Raw genomic sequence first — 12,142 nt, forward strand, 5'->3', positions numbered from 1 at the left:
ATTTGAGCTGAAAGCAAAGATACTTCTCATCAACAAACTTGCTTTAATAGGTCATATTAGGCTGTGGCAAGGCTGTCTAGTCTTGCTCATATAGAACTTTACATATGGTTAATTCAATAAAGCTCATTGTGTCTATAAAGTGAACTGACTTCTTAAAGTTATTTTTTTCTCAAACACGGTTTGTGTTTGTCACATACTCTTTACAAATGGTTGTAGTGATGAGGTTTCTGGGTGCATAAGTGCAAATGTATGTTCATGTGTACATACATACCGTAGACATATATGTACACTAGAAAGAAATCTGACATCATCCAAAACGTTCTGAAGAATGAAAATAAATTTAAAAAAGAGGGATGTATTAAATGGAGAGATTTTTTTTATATATATCTGTACAATACATTGATTAAGTTTTAGTGGAAATGTTACATTTTTTAAAGGGAAATTTCATTGTTGTGCGTTAAATGCTTTTATATATAGTTCACAACTGTTGCAACAATTTTAAAGGAATTGTGTTCAAACAAAAGGATCCATATTTTCTTTCTACAAAGTTGATTTATATCTGAAACATGATGGGAGAGTATTGTCGAACATCATATCTAAGGCTAACTTCACTTCTGAGTCTTGATCAGTCACTGGTACAGAAGCTCCCACAGCTGGCGACTTTCCATAATAAATTGATTAATTCTAAAACACAGAGAAAAATTATGAGCAAATATGTCCACAAAAATTTATGCAAAAAAAATGAATAATACCACAATGCACATTGCCAAACGTTTAAAATCCTTTGCAACCAACAGCTTTACTTCCTCCTGACCAGACGGTGGCAGGAGAGTCAATAGGAAATTCCCTCATTATGAAGCAGTCTCCAGTGGTCATTTGCAACATTTGATCCTTTCAGCTGGCTTTGAATTAAAAAAAAACATAATGAGAGGGCTTGGTATACACTTATAAATCACTGCGCATTTTAGTTATGTGACTTTACATGTGAAATATCTTTCAAGTGTTCCTGTGTAAATCAGTGTTGTGAGGTTTGTCCCCTTTTGTTTGTTTGATCTCGGTTATGATTTCTTGATTAATTTTCTGGTTTTAGGTTATTGTTTTGCCCTCTGTTACAGTTTCACCTGCAGTTCTTATTAAATAATTAACCACAACTGCAGTTAAGTCAGTCATCTTCAGTATTATTCAAACATCAAACTTTGAAATACAAGAAAAAGCAACACCAAATAAAGGAAAGAGCTGATGTTGGTGGGTGTTCTATCAACAACAAAAATAAAAAAACTAACACCTTAAAAAAATATGTATATGAATGTATGCTTTTAAAAATTAGTCTGTTTAAGTGTACTAAAAGAAATAAAAGTGAGCTAGTATACTTAAAGTTTACTTTTACATTGTGAAGTCAAAATGTTTCAGTTTAGTCAGATACAGCAATCAGTTTGTATACTTCCTACATCAAAAGTACATGGTTTGTCGTGTAACGCTATGCTTATACTCAAGTATACTTAATGCAATAAACTTCAAATTTACTACTTTTTGCAAAGAGAGGAAGACATGTACTGTAGGTAAAATAACTATGAAGGGTTGGCAGCAGCTTCTGTTGTGTTGACTGGGATGTAAATCCTTCAAAATGAATTACTTTTGTGGAAAATGTTACAATGATAATAATACAATTTTTTTAACTTTATTTTTTCAGTTTCTGATTTGCATGGTTTCCATTGTTTGTGGTCACTGTATCCTCTGCATCTTCTTCTAATGCCTTCCAAAGAAATTCACATTGGTGGGAAAAGTCACTTCTGCATTTGTAATTTTAAAAACAGCAATTTTCTTTATTTCCCTTCAGTTAGAATTTTCATTTTACAGGAAAATGTAAATTATTCATGAGACAAAAAAAAGAAACATTAAAGATCATTTTTTAGATCCTTCTTGTGTTACACAATAAGCATCTGTAGTAGAATCTCTTGCATCCATGATTCCACATCTTAGCAGATTGATTCCACAACCTAAGAAACAAAGTACTATGAGAAGACTGTGGGTGTCAACTGTCTAAATCTGTGAAAATCAGTTAACCTCTAGCCAGGATCTGAAGTGACACAGAAAAAGGAACAGATTTCCCAGTTGTTGCTCACTGATAACACATATTGGGATTCAATAAGTCTAAAGGCAAACCTGTAAACTACTTCTGCGGTTCTGTGATAAACAGAAAACATTGACAGTAGTTGATCACAGTTTACATAGACTTACATCACAACCTGAGTCAGAGAAAAGCTATTAACAGTCAAAATGAGTTTCACGAACAAAGAGCAAAAAGGTTATTTTTAGGGATGTCAAGAAATGTCACACGACGACACAGAAACGCAGAAGTTTCTATCAAATTACATTTGACAGAGAATAGAGCTGCAGTTTCTCCTTGAAGTTTATTCTTGGTAAAAATGAGCGAAATCTTCAAAGTCGCAGGGAGCAGTCTAGCTGCTGCCTCCCGCTGGATTTTATATGTCATGTGTCAAGTGTTGCTGCCCGACACATTGTGATTGATTACTCTAATGCTGCTCTATCTATTATAGATCTGCTGCGAGCATCACAGCGTGTGACGGAATAATAATGAAGCTGATAAACAATTAAAATCCATGTTTGCAACGAGAGAGCAACAGATGTCAACACGGGTGGTTGAAGCTACTGGAGGTTTGTTGAAGAAGGTGAGTCTCTAAAAATAGACGTGTAGAAGCAAAGAACTCCCCCATGTTGTTATAGATTCACATATGAGCTCCAAGTTTGAAAGAATTGCTCTCAGTAAACTGAGTCTTCATGGGGTTTGTGCTTTTTTATTGACTGAGCCGCACCACCTTTTTTAGAGCTGTATAACCCCAACTTAGACTCCTGGACAAAATGCGGTTCAGAAATTGAGGGAATCTGCTTCTACTCAGTTACCTTTTCACTTTTACCAAAACATATTTTGATCTTGGTCACAATTGCCCTTAAGGGGGGATACAGGCTGTCTGCGGGGGAAAAATGGGCAAACCTGTATGTTTGAAATACAGAAATAGCAAGGTCCTGTTCTGTTCTGCGAGCCCCTACGGCAAAAATGTTCATGCATTTTTTTACTGACAACCTGAGGGTGACAGGTCGTAGCAAACATGAAGGGGTAAGTAAGGGGAAAATAGGTGAGATACAGGCACATTATTTTTTTCAGATTTTTCCTTTTTTCTACCCCTCCAGATCCTGCGGACTGAGCAAGGTACCTGGCAGAGCAGTTCACATGATAAGTAGGTGCTCCTTACGTGGAGCCTTTTGTTAAAAATGAAGAAATAAGGCCACCAGAGTGGCGTTGGTGTGGGCGCCCTACAGGGACCTATGCTTACCTGTGCATGTGGCATGTAGGCACGTCAGTAAGGAGCCAGTTTACTAATGACTAGAATGTAACGTCAGGGCACCATATGACAGCATCACCTGTACGTCACAGGTGCGCACAAGTTACATTTGCCTTAAACATACTTTGTGATACCACACACGACAATGGTACATTCCATTTTTGTGACATCCCTTGAGCTGGTCGTACTTGCATCAAGGAAAGACACATGTGCACTCCCCTTAAGACACGGCTACTCCTGTCTATGACCCTTCACAGGTCCAAACAACCCAAAAGCCAGCAAACACCTGTATGGATACATGTGACTAAGCCTTAATTGGTTGTTAGAAAGTCGCCCTGATCCTACTCGTCTGTGGTTTTACCAGTCATTTATGGTGTTCTGCTTCAATCAGTATCAGCATTCGCGACTGATTTTAGGACACTTCCATGTATGTCTGCAGTTTTGAAAAAGCTTTAATTTGCACACTTTTTCTGTGTCTGACACAGAAAGTATGTGGAAAGGTCTTAAAATTGAACCAAATCTGGAACTTAATGTAAAAATAAATATGTTCTTTTTTCCAATATAACAGATGTTCAACAATCATCCAAAAAGATGCTCTATGAACCATAGGAGTTTTGACCGTTTTGTACTCATCAGAATCCACTGACCTTGTCTGCAATTTGAGCAGGCAAATACACTCTGGTTTCACGAACAGCTTTAAAAAAGGTCTGGTTTCTCAATGCAACAGACCTTTTTTATTTATTTTTTGCTGAGCAGAGACACCGACAGAGACAGAGAGAGATCAGATAACACAATACACGCCGTTACTTAAGAGCCCATCATTCCTACTGAAGCAATGAATGTCAATCCTTTCACTCGACTCAGAGAAGTGGATTGAAGAAAAAATTAGGAGTGCGGATCACAAACTGAAAATCAGTGATGCGCGGGTACCACAACCATGCGCAGAATGGATGGAGGATTCTTCCCAGATTTCAATTGAGGATCAGTGTCTTTCACCTGAACCAATTCCCAGACTGAAGCTAGTCCATGAATTTCATTAGGATGTGCAGCCTCTATTCTTAACACTCGTATTAAATAGGAACAGACTCAGCTGGGCACAAAAATGTAACCAAAAGAAAGTGTAAATTAAATAGGTTGGATTAATTTGTATTTTTGTATATTTGATATTATCCTCTGTCTTAAACTGTAAATTTAAACCAAAACAATCTGTTCCCAGAGCTTCCCTCTCTATCTTAAAACAAAGGCCCCAAAAACAGGAAGATGAGGATGAAGCAGGAACCCCCACCATGATCGCAGCTCTTTGATGCTCCATGTGACAGCCTGGAGGATGCCTCAGATGCTGGAATTACACAGGAAGACAAACAGTTTACTTTGAATCAAATACTTTTTTGGTGAAAATTTGTATTCAACAGTGAGTGTCAACCTCCTCTCATATTCTAGTTGCTCAAAGGCTTCTGACTTGAAAACTTGTCTTGTATGTTTGTGTTGGCTCGATCTTTTTGGAGTAAAAAGAATCGTTAGAAAAAGACGTAGAAGTGTTTGGGTATTTGAAAAAAAAAGTTTTAAGGTGTTTATTTGTATTTGTATTTGTATTTGTATTTATTTATTTAAGGGACAATGCATACAACAAACAGTGTAGAATACTCTAAAGGTAATGAGACACTGTAAATATGCAGGATTGTAGCCTAGGCTAATTTCCATCCTCTGTCCCGTTCTGACCATGGCCAGCCACCTAGAGACTTAAAATAAAATGAGTAAAACAGAGTAAAAATGTACATATATAGCGTAAAATTGCATTAGAAAAATGACATAAAATTAACATAACTCGGATAACATTTAAAACAGTTTCAAATGCATAGTTCCCCAAAATATACATCAATATTAATTATATTATTAATATTAATACATCAATATAATATTTGAGACATAACAGAGTGGTCAGAGTTGCAGCAAAGCACCTATACATAGAAGTCATTCTAGAAAATGTGCATTAGTCTTGTTTTAGAGGTGAAAGCTTCAACATTTAAATTGATAAAAACTGAGCTGATAAAAACACTGTGACGGTGCTCGCAAAATAGAAAGCAAGTGATGAAATATTAATGCAACTGGTTAAGATAAGAAAGTGATTTCTATTTTATTGGGTAAGAAAAATTGAAATGTGATAAACAAAAATGCAGATGGATGGAGCAAACTCTACACAAACAGAGAAACTGGAGTTATGATTGGTTCTGTAGCTGTTCTGTACAATTATTGAATTGTTTGTCATAAATAAAGATGCTACACAATCATATTCACCTTTTTCCTCGGCGGAGTTTGGCCAGTGGCAACACTCCCTGATTTAGGAAGATGTTTCTTGCGACGAAGCTTCATGTTGAGTTGAAATCTGCTCTTCAAAGACTTGAATGACCCACAAGACAGCACTCTGAACCTTTTTTCTTCAATGATTTGGGATCTTCACTGGTGTCCATGGATTACATGACATCCTCTCCACCTTTATCCACCTTTGTCATGGTAGGAATAACACGTCAATGTAAAGGGTGGGGTCATCAAGATAGCACAAGGGTAAAAAAAAAGTGGAAAATGAAGAAAAAAAAGATGTACTTTTATTCTTTTTCTGTCTCAAAAGTTAAGCTTGATGACAAAGCATTTCACAAAAACCCCATTAAAGCTTCTACTGAAAAAGAAACATAAGCAAATGTGTTCAGGAAAATTAATTTGTGCCTCTGTACATTTGCTGGTGTCAGCTGATACATTACTGCTTCCTGCTGTCAGTTAGAGCGCAATCGTATACAGTTAGTTTTTTGGGAGAAACATTTTCCAAACAACTTTCACGGTTTAGTGCAAACTATGCAGCAAATTAAATGCTAAGCAAAATGACTTTTTCAGCACAGATGAAGAATTTGTGGCAAAATGACACCAAAATACTTTTGTGAGTCTGATGACCTGACCGTTATTACAGAACTCAGAAGTGAAGACAAGGTATAAAATAAAAGCACTTATCAGTCTTCCTTCATTCCATTCCTCACCTCTCAAGCTTTAAATAACAAAGGAAGAAAAAAGATTGCAGATACAAGTCGCTGTAATGAGTTTTCTGCTCTGGGTGGCTGCGGCTTTTGTCAGCTAAAGAGATCGCAGCAAACCTGCAAAACCACTGGCACTGAACCAGAGCCTCTTTGCATTGTGAGGAACTGCTCACTGGCCTACACATACACCAGCTTTATGCAACTGAGGTTGATGCCAGCTTCTCTTTGGAGGTGTAAGCAGCCATAACAAGGAAGATGACACTTTCCCCAGTTTGACTAATAATAAATCAGGTTTTCTCCTCATTAAATTATTTGAAAAGCACTAATTACATTTCCCTCAAAGTAATATTTGTAACTTTATTTTCAAATGCAAAAATACCATGTATTTAATTTCGAATAAACTCATGTAATACTTAAAAGGATTTTTCTTTGCCTTGATATCTGAATATGACAAATCCACAGCTGTTATTAAATATTTTTGCTCTACATCTTTCCAAGCTTTTCTCAAAACTACCGCAGCCAAGATTTTTTTGTCTTATGAAGAGCTAGGATCTAGAATTATTATTAAAATGAGTCAAAATCCTTTTGCTCTATACTCTTGACACAATGAAAAATTTGATTTGATATTTAAAAAAACAACAACTTAACTTCATTGTTATTTTAAAGTTCAATCAATGTTTACAACTTAGACAGACATTCATTGTCTTCATTTTGTCAACAAAAATGTGGATTTTTTTTCTCAGAATAAGTGCTAGATTTAGATTTTATGAGGATTTATTAAGATGGGCCAACTTGTAATAAGATTGTATTCGCATTTTGTTAATATTTTGTTGGGAAAAGACTCATTACACTAGTTTTTGCCGCTGTAATCAATTAAACTACAAATATATCAACTACAAAAATACAAACAATTTACTTAGAACTACCAAAAAAATACCTATCATTTGATTTTTAGTAAATGTGTCTAACAGTAGTTTTTTTGTTGATTTTTTTCCCTTTTAGATGCTTGTGTGGAACTCCTTGTTTCTTGTTTTTTTATCTTAATTTTCTTGTTAAATAAAATAAAAAATTGCTGCATGGACGGACAAGTTTACTATTTTCTAGTGACTTTCATCTTAAGACCAGTGTTCCTCCCTTATTTTTAGGCAACCTGTTTTGGCCGTGTGTTGCCCTGAGTTGACCTGTTGACCTGTCAAGGGTTCACTTCCCTTCCCCTCACCTTCAACTCAGGAACAGCTGGCATTGTTGGAAGCAGTCCCATTAACTTTCAATAAGATGTATCCTCAGACCTTTCCCTTCTTCTATTGTTTCATGTTGTTGATCCACCTTTTGTTTTGTCAGTTTACTGTTTGTGGACTTCATTGATTAGAAGTGGTCTGCTTCTGCTGGGTCTTTTGAGTTTTTATTTCAAAAAACAAATCAATTCTGCACCTGAATGCCTCTTTCATATGTAAACTAAAACAGACCTTTACATCTGTTTGTGAATTCAGGTCTTATCAATACTTATCAATACATATGCTGTTCTAATTTTCCTCAAATCTGGCTCTCAACTCATATTTCTATTTCCAATGACACATTCACCTAAAATACTAGAAAAAAAAACATGAATCCAAACTTATATGAGAGACATCTTGCTCTCACATTTTTCAAATATTTACAGTTAAATTTTTTACTAAAGTGCATATAGGGAGTTACTAGCATTAAATTTTCTCCATTGCATGTTTGTGGGAATAAGACATGACCTCTGCAGTATGTAACCAGGCCCAAATAAAGTTTTAAATGCAATCAGAAGATGATCAATAGAAGTAAAACTTTATAGAACAAATTTATAGGAATTGAATGGGACAGTTGTAAACAATACAGAATGGTTATTTGATACTCATAATTCAAAGTCTTGTCAGCTTCAAAATGTGGCACCAACAGTTTGGAAAATAACTGGGCAGCAGCGTTTCATTCCCATTAAGGGCCCGATAATTAATCCTCATAAACACCTTTCCAAGTTAGCAGAACACATCGCAGCTCCCATCACATTTCAGATCTACTCGATTTGTTTTGATAATTTGCTCAAACTGAGGCGGCGTCCCAGTTTTTAATGAGCCAAACAAACCCAGTGTGTTTGTGGGAGAGTGGCGAAGGCAAAGTCTGGTTACGCCTGAATTTAGCAAGCGTCTGTTTGCTAAAAGGTGGGGAGGCAGACAGGTGAAGATGGAGAAAGAGCAAGACATGTCGCAGCACCCTCAGGACGTCTCCTCATTCTGAGCAGCTGTTGTCTGAGAGCTGGAGGCACTGCGGCGCCCTGTCAACTCCTTCTCCCACAGAAGCCCCCGTGCATGCAAAGCAGGCTGAGCTCTCCTTAGCCACGCTTTTCCGCCCCTTTTTGTCTCTGTATATAACAGGCACCTCCTTATTTTCTCCCCGCCGTAGCCTTTATATTCAAATCAATTTCAAGCTGTCACGTGGAGTGTGCTCAGTAGTAGTCACTACCCACACAAACACAAAGCACCGCCGCCAGTGAGATAATTTTATGGTAAAGAACATTTCAAGGACAGAGGCTGATAATAAAAGGAAAATATATTGTACTTTTTTTCTCCAAATTGATTTTTGTACTACAAGATGCACGCAATACTCTGCAATAACAGCCTGAATGAACTGGTTGCAACAATAGCTAAATACAGATTAGTTTCTTATTTTTTAACACGCTCTCTCACGTTTCAGGAACACTGGCAAAAGTTACATTTAAGATTAAAACTGTGTTTCTTAGGATTCCTTTATTCAATGTGTGTATCAGGAGCAGATGAAAAATTCAACAAAAAAAAGTCTGCAGGAGTGATGTAGGTGTTACAGTCGGTGGCCACAACTTCCCTGCTATACTCCGTTCTGATACGTCCACTTGCAGATAAATAGATCCATTAACATCTTCTTTTTCCTCGTCTGAGCTGGCATTTGGCTCAAAAATTGCTCCCCATTTTTGTTGCACCACTAATGTGAGCTCATGGTTGTGAGGCTAGTGGGAGAGAGTGTAAACAAAGCCCACAACTCAGAGGTGAATTTCTAATGAACTGCTGCTGCAGATCTCCTAGAAAACAACACAGGTTTATGATTTAGGCTAAAAACGGCATACTCATAATTAAAAGACCACTGCTGGGAAGAATTTCACAATAGATGCAAAGATGCCAGGAGTGGGACTTTTAAACACACATTTTTCTGTTTTCATTTATTGCAATTATTTTATAATACTAACTAGGCCCTTGTCAATGCAAAAGTTTTCTTTTAAGCAATAGAAAAAGATCCACTAGAATGATGTCCCTAAGTTAAATTATGCAAAAGAATGCCCTTGTCTTTTTGATGGAGAAATACAAATCTCTTCTACTGGGGTTTTGCTTTGTTTGCTTTTCAGATGAGATTCTTGTAAGACCACAAATCTTCACAAAGCAGTTAGCAGATTTGATTTAGCCAGGAAGCTACCTGTTTCACACGTAATAAAAACTCAAGCAAAAACACCATCGTGGACAGGCTGAGCTTGTCTCAGCAGTTTCCTTGACATGCAGGTGCTCCACAACTGAAAGTCCATGCAAGATGCATCTTTACAACTGAACACAGTCTGCCGTGGACGATGTGCAGAGAGGATCTGCAGAGAGGATGTGCAGCATGCAGACCAAGATTAAAAAGCAGAGAGAACTGTCATCAGCGTATGGACATTTGGTAACATGCATGTAAAATCAGCTGGATTTTAAAAATGTTAGGGGTCCATCCTTTAAAATGGAACAGTTAAACGATAAAAATAAATTAGACATTTTTATGCTTTTTTTTACATTCCACTTTATATCAGTTTCCAAATTTTTGTATCTATTTTTTACATGTACAAAAGTGAAATGGACATCGCAGGTACTTTTTTTTTACTGTTTCCAGTATCAAGCAAAGATCTGTAGTTTACAACAATGGCTTTTTGAATAACATACAAGAGGGAAATTCAGCTTTTAAAATAGATATTTTAAAAAGAGATGTGTGTCTAACAAATAGATTGATGTTTCTAGAAACCAAATCTTTATACAATATCGTCATGTACAAAGACCTTTCTCCCTGTTAGATTAAGGTTTAAGATCAGTGAGGAGACAAGGCAAACGTTTCAATTGCTCCCATTTACTGCTGCACACCTCACTCTGCTAAATGTAATCTCTTTTTGCCTCATGGTGGACCTGTTGCCTCTGCTACATGGTCCAGGTGCACAGTGACAGATCATGATCAGTAACATAAGCACTCTAAAACCTTCCAATTAAGAGTTGAAGGGAGGTGCAGCTGTTGTAGGGAATGCTGTTCAATTGATTATTATACACCTGCTTTTATGTATGGCAAATGTCATGAATATTGTGGTGTGATATTACCTATTTGTTAAGTTTGTTGTGTAAAGTGAGTGAGCTGAGATAAATGATATGATCATGCTGTCCAGATAAACCACCAGGAAGAAAGATCTCCTGAAGCTACTTAGAGAAAAAACACTGAAATAGTAAAACACTGTGAAGACCTTATTGTTTAGGGACTTTTTAAAACTCTAACTCCCAGTGGAAAAAGCTTACTTTTTGTTTGATGTTTTTTTTTTTTTTGCTGCTCCCCGTTAAGAAACTTTTGAGAAGACAAAAGCTCTGGGTAAGTCACAATAGTTATCTTTATTGGTTATTTGACATCAATCAAGTATATAAAACCCATTGGAAGACACGGCCTACGTATGTATCAGATTAATAGTTATTTCCTAAAGGTTTTACATCAAACATGTAGTTTCACATGCTTTACGTTCATCTTTAGGAACAGACTAGATCGTGCATAACAAGCCATTGGTTAACTCGGTTTGGTTACTCAAAATGTTTAAAGTTTAAAATATTTTGCAATTCTGTAAATGCCCGAACTGAACTATATATTCAATTTTATTTTTTTAGCAACTGTTTTAAGTTTCTGTTTGGCTATGTATGGTTACTGTTAACACATAATTACAGTTAAATTTGGTCATATGCCTGTCAAACAATAATGTTTGGATATTCTTTTCCATTTTCAATAACTCTAGGATTTGTTTTATGAAGAATAAAAGTTTGAATTTGGAGGAAAAGTTATGGCAAACACCTTAAAGACATAAAGATTCTATGGTTGGGAATGATCTGGCCTACAGATGTGTTATGCATCTCCACTGTCCAAGAATAAATCAAGAACAATAAAAAGAGAACATTCTTGCATTAGACTAACCGACAACATTTTACGCACATTTGAAATGAGCCCTTTTAGTTATTCATAACTTGGGTTCCACATGGAAAAACCAGAGATTCATAACAGTAACAGGGAAGCCAATTCAGCATTCAGAATGAACTGTCAGCTATAATGCTGCCCTCTCACATTGGTGAAGGAAAATAGTAAGGGAAATGCAATAATGAACTCAGATAAACTCGTAGATAACAATCTAGCTGACAGGAGGAGGGAGGATTGTCAGGAAAGCAGCATGCAGTGGCTGTTTACCACTGTATTTGAATTCCACTCAGCAGCAATACAGTTGTTGAGCATCCATTCACTTCAAAAAAACATAAATTAATTTGACACTTAAATGTTAAGGTACAAGAATATGGATCTACTAAGTTTGAAGGGACCAAAAGTTGTAAGATTCTTTGATATTAGTGTATTTTTCTCCTTAGGATTGATTCATCATTTATCGCTAACAGATTAAGAAAGACATCGGGGTTCTTTTTGGCTAAAAACAAAATCCAGAGACACTCCCAA

Source organism: Oryzias latipes, chromosome 12, assembly GCF_002234675.1.
Source record: "Oryzias latipes chromosome 12, ASM223467v1".
Taxonomy (NCBI): Eukaryota; Metazoa; Chordata; class Actinopteri; order Beloniformes; family Adrianichthyidae; genus Oryzias; species Oryzias latipes.